Consider the following 10,111-nt stretch of genomic DNA (forward strand, 5'->3'; position numbering starts at 1 on the left):
GAAATAGGGTCTTTGCAGATGTTACCAAGTTAAGATGGGATTGTACTGGAGTACAATGGGTCCTGATCCTATGTGACTGATGTTTCTATAAAGAGGAGAAGGCCACGTCACGATGGAGGCAGAGAGTGGAGTGAGGCAGCCACAAGCCAAGGAACCCTAGGGGCCACCAGGAGCTGGGAGAGACAAGGAAGGCCCCTCCCCTGGAACCTCCAGAAGTGACCAACCCTGCCACACCTTGATTTCAGACCTCTGCCTCTAGAACCCTGACAGACTGAATTCCAGATGGTTAAGCCTCCTAGACTATGCTACTTTGTTACAGTGTTACAGCAGCTACAATACTCTCATACAATTGCCAAGAGCATGGAGAACTTGGAGGAACTGAGCGTGCCCGCTGCATAGCTGATGCCTTCCCACTGATCTCTGGAAGCCCATGGCACTGGCCACCTCAGGATTCACCTCCTGGTTTTTCACTTTAACACGGCTGTTCGTGTCAGCGAATCTCCTTTCCTCCCCGGCACTCCACTTTGAAGATACCTGATCTCAAGGATCCTAAAACCACTGACCTGGGACACCACCTCTCAATAGATGCTCCTGATTTTGCAGGAACAAGACCAATTAGAGCCCAAGAGAGGGCATTCCTCAGTTCTGACTTCACCCACTCAGGAGGTTTGTGATGACCTCTGAGTTGTTCAGAGGCAAATAGTACCATTCGTCTGGAACAAAAGGGGGAGCTGACAATGTTGAACTTGACCCGAGCCCTGTGTTCTTGGAAAATAGCCATGGTTAAGAAACACCCCCACTATTTTGCATCTCAGGACCACCTCGCCCTCACATATTCCAAGATAAGACTACCTCCATCCTCCCCAACTACTCCCTTGTTTTATAAAACCCCAGGTTTCCTCACTCTTCTTTAAGAAGTTCCTCATTAATAATGTCTCCTGACCAAGCCATGGTGTTTTCAGTTACCTCATATGCATACGAAAGCTGGACAATGAATATGGAAGACCTAAGAAGAGTTGAAGCCTTTGAATTATGGTGTTGGCGAAGAATATTAACTATACCATGGACTGCCAGAAGAACAAACAAATCTGTCTTGGAAGAAGTATAGCCAGAATGCTCCTTAGAAGCGAGGACGGTGAGACTTCATCTCCCATACTTTGGACATGTTATCAGGAGGGACCAGTTAAAGTCCCTGGAGAAGGGCATCATGCTTGGTAAAGTAGAGGGTCAGCGAACAAGAGGAAGATCCTCAAGGAGATGAATTGACACAGTGGCTGCAACCCTGGGCTCAAACCAAACATAGCAACAATGGTGAGGATGGCACAGGATAGGGCAGTGTTTTGCTCTGTTGTGCTTGGGGTTGCTATGATTCTGAACCAACTCTACCACACCTAACGACAGTAATGATTTCAATAGCCCAAATAAAATTGTCTCTTAATAGCCAGGTACATTTGGTCCTTCAAAATAGGAAGTGGTTGAGGAGGAATTCACCCCTGGGTTGGCCGGACTCTAGAGCTGGGATGCCTTTGTCACATGTGAGGCAAATATCCCCCCACCCCTCTTTGTAATTTTCAATCTCGTTTCGTGCACTTTGCCATCCAGCAGTTTTAGACATTTGATATACTTATAATGGGAACTAGGTCCATCTTTGTCTTTATGGTTTCTGGTCTTGGAGTCATGCTTCAGAAAGATTCCCCTTTTGAAAGAGGCCCAGGATAGGTAAAGCATTACTGAAAAAGAAGAATAAAGTGGCAGGCCTCACACTACCTGATTTTAGAACCTATTATACCACCACAGTAGTCAAAACCGCCTGGTACTGGTACAACAACAGACACATAGACCAATGGAACAGATTTGAGAATCCAGACATAAATCCATCCACATATGAGCAGCTGATATTTGACAAAGGCCCAAAGTCAATTAAATGGGAAAAATACAGTCTCTTTAACAAATGGTGCTGGCATAACTGGATATCCATCTGCAAAAAAAAAATGAAACAAGACCCATACCTCACTCCATACACAAAAACCAACTCAAAATGGATCAAAGACCTAAATATAAAATTATAAAGATCATGGAAGAAAAAATAGGGACAACGCTAGGAGCCCTAATACATGTAAACAGTATACAAAACATTGCTAACAATGCACAAACACCAGAAGAGAAACTAGATAACTGGGAGCTCCTAAAAATCAAACACCTAAGCTCATCCAAAGACGTTGCCAAAAGAGTAAAAAGATTACCTACGGACTGGGAAAAAGATTTAAGCTATGATATTTCTGATCAGTGTCTGATCTCTAAAATGTAACTATACTGCAAAAACTCAATTACAAAAAGACAAATAACCCAGTTAAAAAATGGGCAAAGGATATGAACAGACATCTCACTAAAGAAGACATTCAGGTAGCTAACAGATACATGAGGAAATGCTCACGATCATTAGCCATTAGAGAAACGTGAAATGCAAATCAAAACTACCTGGAGGTTCCATCTCACTCCAACAAGGCTGGCATTAATCCAAAAAACACAAAATAACAAATGTTGGAGAGGTTGTGGAGAGACTGGAACACTTATACACTGCTGGTGGGAATGTAAAATGATACAACTACTTTGGAAATCAATTTGGCGCTTCCTTAAAAAGCTAGAGATAGAGCTACCATACGATCCAGCAATCCCACTCCTTGAAATATATCCTAGAGAAATAACAGCCTTTACACAAACAGATATATGCCCACCTGTGTTCACCGCAGCACTGTTTACAATAACAAAAAGGTGGAAGCAACCAAGGTGCCCATCAATGGATGAATGGATAAATAAATTATGGTATATTCACACAATGGAATACTACGCACCAATAAAGAAAATGATGAATCCGTGAAACATTTCATAACATGGAGGAATCTGGAAGGCATTATTCTGAGTGAAATTAGTCAGTTGCAAAAGGACAAATATTGTATGAGACCGCTATTACAAGACCTCAAGAAATAGTTTAAACAGAGAAGAAAATTTCTTTGATGGTTACGAGAGTGGGGAGGTAGGGAAGGAGAGGAGTATTCACTAATTAGATAGTAGACAAAACTATTTTAGGTGAAGGGAAAGACAACACACAATACAGGCAAGGTCAGCACAACTGGACTAAACCAAAAGCAAAGAAGTTTCCTGAACAAACCGAATGCTTTGAAGGCCAGCGTAGCAGGGGCAAAGGTTTGGGGACCATGGTTTCGGGGGACATTTAGGTCAATTGGCATAATAAAATCTATTAAGAAAACATTCTGTATCCCATTTTGGTGAGTGTTGTCTAGGGTCTTAAACGCTTGCAAGTGGCCATCTAAGATGCGTCAATTGGCCTCAACCCACCTGGAGCAAAGGAGAATGAAGAAAACCAAAGACACAAGGTAATTATGAGCCCAAGAGACACAAAGGGCCACATAAACCAGAGACTACATCAGCCTGAGACCAGAAGAACTAGATGGTGCCCGGCTACAACCAATGACTGCCCTGACAGGGAACACAACAGAGAATCCCTGAAGGAACACGAGAGCTGTGGGATGCAGACCTCAATTTCTCATAAAAAGACCAGACTTAATGATCTGACTGAGACTGGAAGGACCCCAGAGGTCATGGTCCCCAGATCTTCTGTTAGCCCAAGACAGGAGCCATTCCCAAAGCCAACTCTTCAGACAGGGATTCGACTAGACTATAAGATAGAAAATGATACTGGTGAGGAGTGAGTTTCTTGGATCAAGTAGACCCATGAGACTATGTGGGCAGCTGCTGTCTGGAGGGGAGATGAGAAGGCAGAGGGAGACAGAAGCTCGCTGAATGGACATAGAAATATAGAGTGGAGAGAAAGAGTGTGCTGTCTCAGGGAGAAGGCAACTAGGAGTACATAGCAAGGTGTATATAAATTTTTGTATGAGAGGCTGACTTGATTTGTAAACTTTCATTTAATTTGTAAACTTTCACTTAGAGCACAACAACAAAAAAAACTAAAAAAAAAAAGAAAAAGATGCAAAAATGAGCCCTGGTGGTGCAGTGGTTAAGCAGCACTTAGCTGCTAACCGAAAGGCCTGGGGTTCGAACCCACCAGCCGCTCCAGGGGAGAAAGATGTGACAGTCTGCTTCTGTAAAGATTCCAGCCTTGGAAACCCTATGAGACAGTTCTACTCTGCCCTACACGGTCGCTATGAGTTGGAATTGACTCGACAGCAACAGATTTTGGTTTTCTTGTTATCATTGTTAGGTGCCATCGAGTCGGTTCTGACTCATAGCAACACTATGCACAACAGAACGAAACACTGCCCGGTCCTGTGCCATCCTTACAATCGTTGTTATGCTCGAGCTTATTGTTGCAGCCACTGTGTCAATCCACCTCGTTGAAGGTCTTCCTCTTTTCCGCTGACCCTGTACTCTGCCAAGCATGATGTCCTTCTCCAGGGACTCATCCCTCCTGACAACATCTCCGAAGTATGTAAGATGCAGTCTCGCCACCCTTGCCTCTAAGGAGCATTCTGGCTGCACCTCTTCCAAGACAGACTTGTTCGTTCTTTTGGCAGTCCATGGTATATTCAATATTCTTTGCCAACACCACAATTCAAAGGCATCAACTCTTCTTCAGTCTTCCTTATTCATTGTCCAGCTTTCACACGCGTATGATGTGATTGAAAATACCATGGCTTGGGTCAGGCGCACCTTAGTCTTCAGGGTGACATTTTTGCTCTTCAACACTTTGAAGAGGTCCTTTGCAGCAGATTTACCCAATGCAATGCGTCTTTTGATTTCTTGACTGCTGCTTCCATGGCTGTTGGTTGTGGATCCAAGTAAAATGAAACCCTTGACAACTTCAATCTTTTCTCGGTTGATCATGATGTTGCTCATTGGTCCAGTTGTGAGGATTTTTGTTTTCTTTATGTTGAGGTGCAATCCATACTGAAGGCTGTGGTCTTTGATCTTCATTAGTAAGTGCTTCAAGTCCTCTTCACTTTCAGCAAGCAAGGTTGTGTCATCTGCATAATGCAGGTTGTTAATGAGTCTCCCTCCAATCCTGATGCCCCGTTCTTCTTCATATACTCCAGCTTCTCAGATTATTTGCTCAGCATACAGATTGAACAGCTATGGTGAAAGGATATAACCCTGATGCACACCTTTCCTGACTTTAAACCAATCAGTATCCCCTTGTTCTGTCCGAACAACTACCTCTCTATCTATGTAAAGGTTCCTCATGAGCACAATTAAGTGTTCTGGAATTCGCATTCTTTGAAACGTTATCCATAATTCGTTATGATCCACACAGTCGAATCCCTTTGCATACTCAATAAAACACAGGTAAACATCCTTCTGGTATTCTCTGCTTTCAGCCAGGATCCATCTGACATCAACAATGATATCCCTGGTTCCACATCCTCTTCTGAAACCAGCCTGAATTTCTGGCATTTCTCTATCAATATACTGCTGCAGCCATTTTTGAATGATCTTCAGCAAAATTTTGCTTGCGTGTGATATTAATGATACTGTTCTATAATTTCCACATTCGGTTGGATCACCTTTCTTGGGAATAGGCATAAATATGGATCTCTTCCAGTCAGTTGGCCAGGGTTTTTCTTAGAGCTGCAAAATATATTCAGTGGAAAAAAAAAGGTGCAGAACTGTGTGTATAGTGTGCTTTTGTTTTGTTTCCTTCAGGATCCTCATGCATATGTATTTGTAAATGCATAAAATACCTGTGGGGGATATACAAGTAACTGACAGGAGTGATTGCTCCTGAAGTGGGCATCTGGGAGAGAGATTTATTTTTTACTTTATTCCCTGTAGTATTCTTAGAATTTTTTACTATGTACCTATATTGACAACTAAATGCATAAATAAATAATACAGATTAAAAAAAAGATTCCCCTTTCCACAAGTTTATTAAAATGTTATCTTTCATTTTCTTTGAGCACTGAGAAAGAAATTTTTTTTTTAATTAATGTCTTCAATCCATTTGGAATTTATGTCTATGTGTGGTGTGAGGTAGGGATCTGACTGTACATCTAATTGATGGACAGTTGTCCCACAGCAGTTAATGTATAATCCATTCTTTTTTTTTTTTTCACTGATTTTCAGTACGCTCAGTTCCTGTAGAGGCGGGGTCTGTTCCTGAACTCTGTTTTGTTCCATCAACTCAAATCAACCTACAAAAATGAATTTAATCAGCCTGGTTATGGGTGACTCTATAACAGCTGGCTAATTCAGTGGAGAATTGTGCACCAGATGTTGGGGGATCATGTAACCAAGTGGCTGGATCTCTGTTTTCAGTTTTAGCTGGGGATTCTGATGGTGGTTTGTTAGTTGATTCACTCGGCACAGGTGTGTTTGATACTTCCTGAGTGTCAGGTGCTGGGCTGAGCTTTGGGGACCAACTGTGAATACAGCTTGAGGTCTAGAAGGCAGAGAGGGACAAAAAAGAAACGAATACACAGAAAAAGTCACTTCTGTGAGGTACAAGTGCTATGAAGAAAGTAACACAGGGTGGGCACAGTAGCTGGTCAGGGAGGACTTCTTGAAGGAGGTGGCCTTTGTGTCTGGATGTGATGGCTAAGAGAGCCCACATTCAAAGATCTGGGATGAAGAAGTCCCAGGAAGAGCAAGGGCAAAGGTCCTGTGGCAGGAGTGGCAGATACAGCAGAGAGGATGGTGGGGGGAGTGTGCAGGAGCGGTTGACCCCACGAAGTAGAAAGCCCAAGCAGAGTGGAAAGGGCAGCCACGTTGCTGAGCCATCCTGTGTTCCTTGTGCCTTTCCACACGTGGCCACTTGAACCCCACAGCTCTTCTCCTGGGCAGGGGGGCAGTAGGCAACCAAGTCTCCTTGCTAGGGTCCAGGGGGTGCCCTTGGTCTTCAGGGGGCCATCAGGCTGACCCTCATACCCTCGGAACTTGGGGAGGCTTTGTTGTACCCTAATAATGTCAAGCCTCCGGGGGCAGCATCAGGCTGTCTCCTAACCTTTGGGTCTCCATGGGGAGACCTTCCTGTCCTCGCACACCCTTGGGATGGGGTGGCACCAGGCTGCTGTAACCAGGTTCTGGCTGAAAGTGGGTTCCTGGGGTCAGGCACTGGGGGGAAGCGGTGAGGGGGGGCCTTGCATGGCATGAACTCTGACTTGTTCAGCAGCTGTGGAACTCCACATCTGATCTGGCTCCAGATTGGCCCAGGAATAAATTGGGGAGAATCAATTTGTGCCATGTGCCCACATACCCCCTCAACAGATGCTAGGCGACCACAGGCTCTGCACCCCCTCCATCCCCTCCTGGGACCCTCCTGGCTCCAAGGCATCCCACCCCTCCCGCACTCCTGTTCCCATACCACCAAGCCCCCCGGCCAGCCTGCTGGGGCCTGGGAAGGCAGGGCCAGGGGTGGGGGTTACACATCACCCCCAGAGGCAGGAGTCCCATGGGGGTTTCCTGGGGGCAATATTCATCACATACATGCACACACAGATTCAGACACACAGACATACACAGACACACACTCACACACACACACACACACAGATGCACATACATACACACATACTCATGCATAATATACACACACACACACTAACACGTGTGCTTGTCCTGTGAATGAGGACCCCCGCCCTGGTCATCCCGAGGATGGGGACCTTGGTCTTGGGTTACTCAGACACCAGGATGTGGGGGTGGTCAGGACCTTCTCACTCAGGCCTGAAGAGCTGAGGTGGGGGTGGGTGGCTCCAGACCCCAGTTCTCATTCCACCTTCCCTGGTCTAGCTCTTTGCTGTGAGCCACAACAGCAGGAGGGTGTAGGGCTTCCTGAAGGAGGTGGCTGAGCTTGCTCTACAAGGAGGGAGGAAGGAGCCCTCACCTGGCCAGCCTGGTTCCTGTTTCCAGTCACCGCTGTTCTCTGAGTGCTGGTCAGGGCATGTATTTCACAGTTGGCTGAGTGCAGCCAGTCAGGGGAACCTTCTCCCCGACCCCCATTTTGTTGAGCACGGGCTGGCCAACAGACTGGCACTATGCTGGAGCCTGGCCCTCAGAGCAGCAGGCAGACCTGGGTGACCTCCTCAGGCTTGGGCCCCGGCTGGTGGGGTAGGCGGGCCAGGCAGGGGGCCTGTGGCTGGTCCAAGATGCCAGGAGAAAAAGGCACCAGGTGGGATTGTCCTTCCAGAACCAGGTGCTCTCTACCTTTCCCACCGGTGGTAAGCAGTGCGCTGCGGAGACCCTGGCCCCAGGCACTGTTGGAGGGCACCGGCGTAGGGAGCCCCTGTCCAGGAGAATGAAGCCCCAGGTGTGTCTCCTTGGAGGGACAGCCACCGTGGAGCCTGATCCAGGAAGGGCATCCAAGTGCTGGCCCTGCAGAGCTAGTTCAGAGGCCTCTGGCCTGTTCATCAGCCTTGATTTTCTCCTCTGGAGAAATGGGGCCAGTAGGGCTCAGCCCCCAAGGCTGCCTTGTGGAGCCTCCACAGGGATAGGGCAGGGGACTGCTGGGGCCTTTGGAGTGCTGGTCTTTGGGGACTCCCCCTCCCGTGGCCTCTATGGCTTTGGTGGAGGCCAAGGACACCAAGGGGACACACACCCTCCCCCACAGGGTCCCCAGGGAGTCCTGGGCCAGGTTTTATTTTGACTCCAACCCTGCTGCAGGGACCAACTGTTGGTGTGTTTCATTTCTGTCACATCCTGTGCATGACAACGGCTTTAGCTTGAAGCCTCTTGTTCTGAAGAACAACTGCCCCAAGACCAGCAGCCGAGGCCTGTGGTGAGTACTTCAGAGGCCAGGCCTGCTAGCCCCCAGCCCAGAGGGGACAGGCGCTGGGTACTGATGCCCACCCTCCACTCACTGGGGCCAGCAGTGAGCTGGGGTGAAACCCAGTGCCAAAGCCCCATCCGACCATCTGCCAAGCAGTGCCCTGGCCAGCTCCAGCTGTCCAAGGAAAGGAGGCTTGGCATCGGTCACTGTGTGTGTTCCCCCTTGCTGGGGGTCTCCCGCTTGGCTGCAGCAGTCTGCCCAGGGGCCTGGCCCAGGGCCACCGTCACACTTCCCCTCGAGGTGTGGTGGCTTGAGACACAGGCAGGCACTATGCCCAGCAGGAGAGGAGCATGTTGGGAGCCAGGGAAGGCGGGCAGGGCAGGCCAAGGTCCCCCTCATGGCCTCCCCCCCAGCTGCCAGAAGACGGGTGGCTTTGACCAGCTCATGCGGGAGGGTCACCTCTGGGAGGCTGGGACGCTGACTAGGCCAGGCCCCTTCCATATGCAAGCTCAGCTCATCCTCAGCCACCTGTGGGGCATTTCTACAGATGGGGAAACCAAGGCTCAGAGAAGGCCATTCACCGTCCAGGCTGCAGGTGACCCCAAGCCTCACCCTCACTATGGCTCCAGCATAGTGCCAGTCTGTTGGCCAGCCCGTGCTCAGCAAAATGGGGGTCGGGGAGAAGGTTCCCCTGGCTGGCTGTGCTCAGCTCTCCAGGAGTGCTGTAAGGCCTCCTGTCATGTCCCGGCAGGGCAGTTGTGACCATCCCCTTAAGCAGTGCTCGGAGCTACCTGCTGTCCCGCTCAGCTCCTGGGGGACTTCCCTCCTGTGCTGGGCTCTCCAAGCCCCACCCAGTTCCTGGGCCACACTACTGCCCCAGCCCACCACTCACCACCTCCAGGAAGTCTGCCTGGATTGCTCAGCTCAGAATCAGCCCTCCATTCCCAACCCGCAGAACTGACACTGTCTTCTGGGTGGGGCCAGGCTGGCCTGCGGTCTGTGGCGGGGAGGGCACTCCCTGGCCACATGTCCAGGCTGCAGCCCCAATCTTGGCCAACTAGGTGGGGCCGGGCTGGAGAATAGGCGCCTTTATTCCTGGCCCGGCTCTGTGGACTGTGCCCTAGCCCACCCACTAGTGCCCCCCACCCCGAGGTGCCCGAAGTACCCTCCTCCGCTTGCATGGCTGGCAGCAGGGCCTCTCGTGTGGGACCGGCTGGCCACCTGCTGCCCACAGCCATAGAGCACAATGGGGCTCTTGTCTCAGGTGACGGGCAGCCGGGAATTGCCTCCCGGGCTCAGAGCTCCGTTGTGTCGCGGCTGCCCTGGCTGGGCAGCACGGAGTTGGATGGGCTAGCTGAACCCACCCAGGCC

General features: G+C 49.1%; 1 long non-coding RNA gene across 1 annotated transcript in view; it reads left to right on the forward strand.

The window, feature by feature from the left end:
- The window catches only part of LOC126086845 (uncharacterized), a 31,168-nt gene extending 22,292 nt beyond the window's left edge, over nt 1-8,876 (forward strand). Inside the window, exon 3 of the long non-coding RNA XR_007519608.1 lies at nt 8,635-8,876. This is a non-coding gene — a long non-coding RNA (uncharacterized LOC126086845). The remainder of the gene's footprint in view (nt 1-8,634) is intronic.
- Nucleotides 8,877-10,111: the final 1,235 nt, after the last annotated feature.

This window comes from Elephas maximus, chromosome 12 (genome assembly GCF_024166365.1).
Source record: "Elephas maximus indicus isolate mEleMax1 chromosome 12, mEleMax1 primary haplotype, whole genome shotgun sequence".
Lineage (NCBI taxonomy): Eukaryota > Metazoa > Chordata > Mammalia > Proboscidea > Elephantidae > Elephas > Elephas maximus.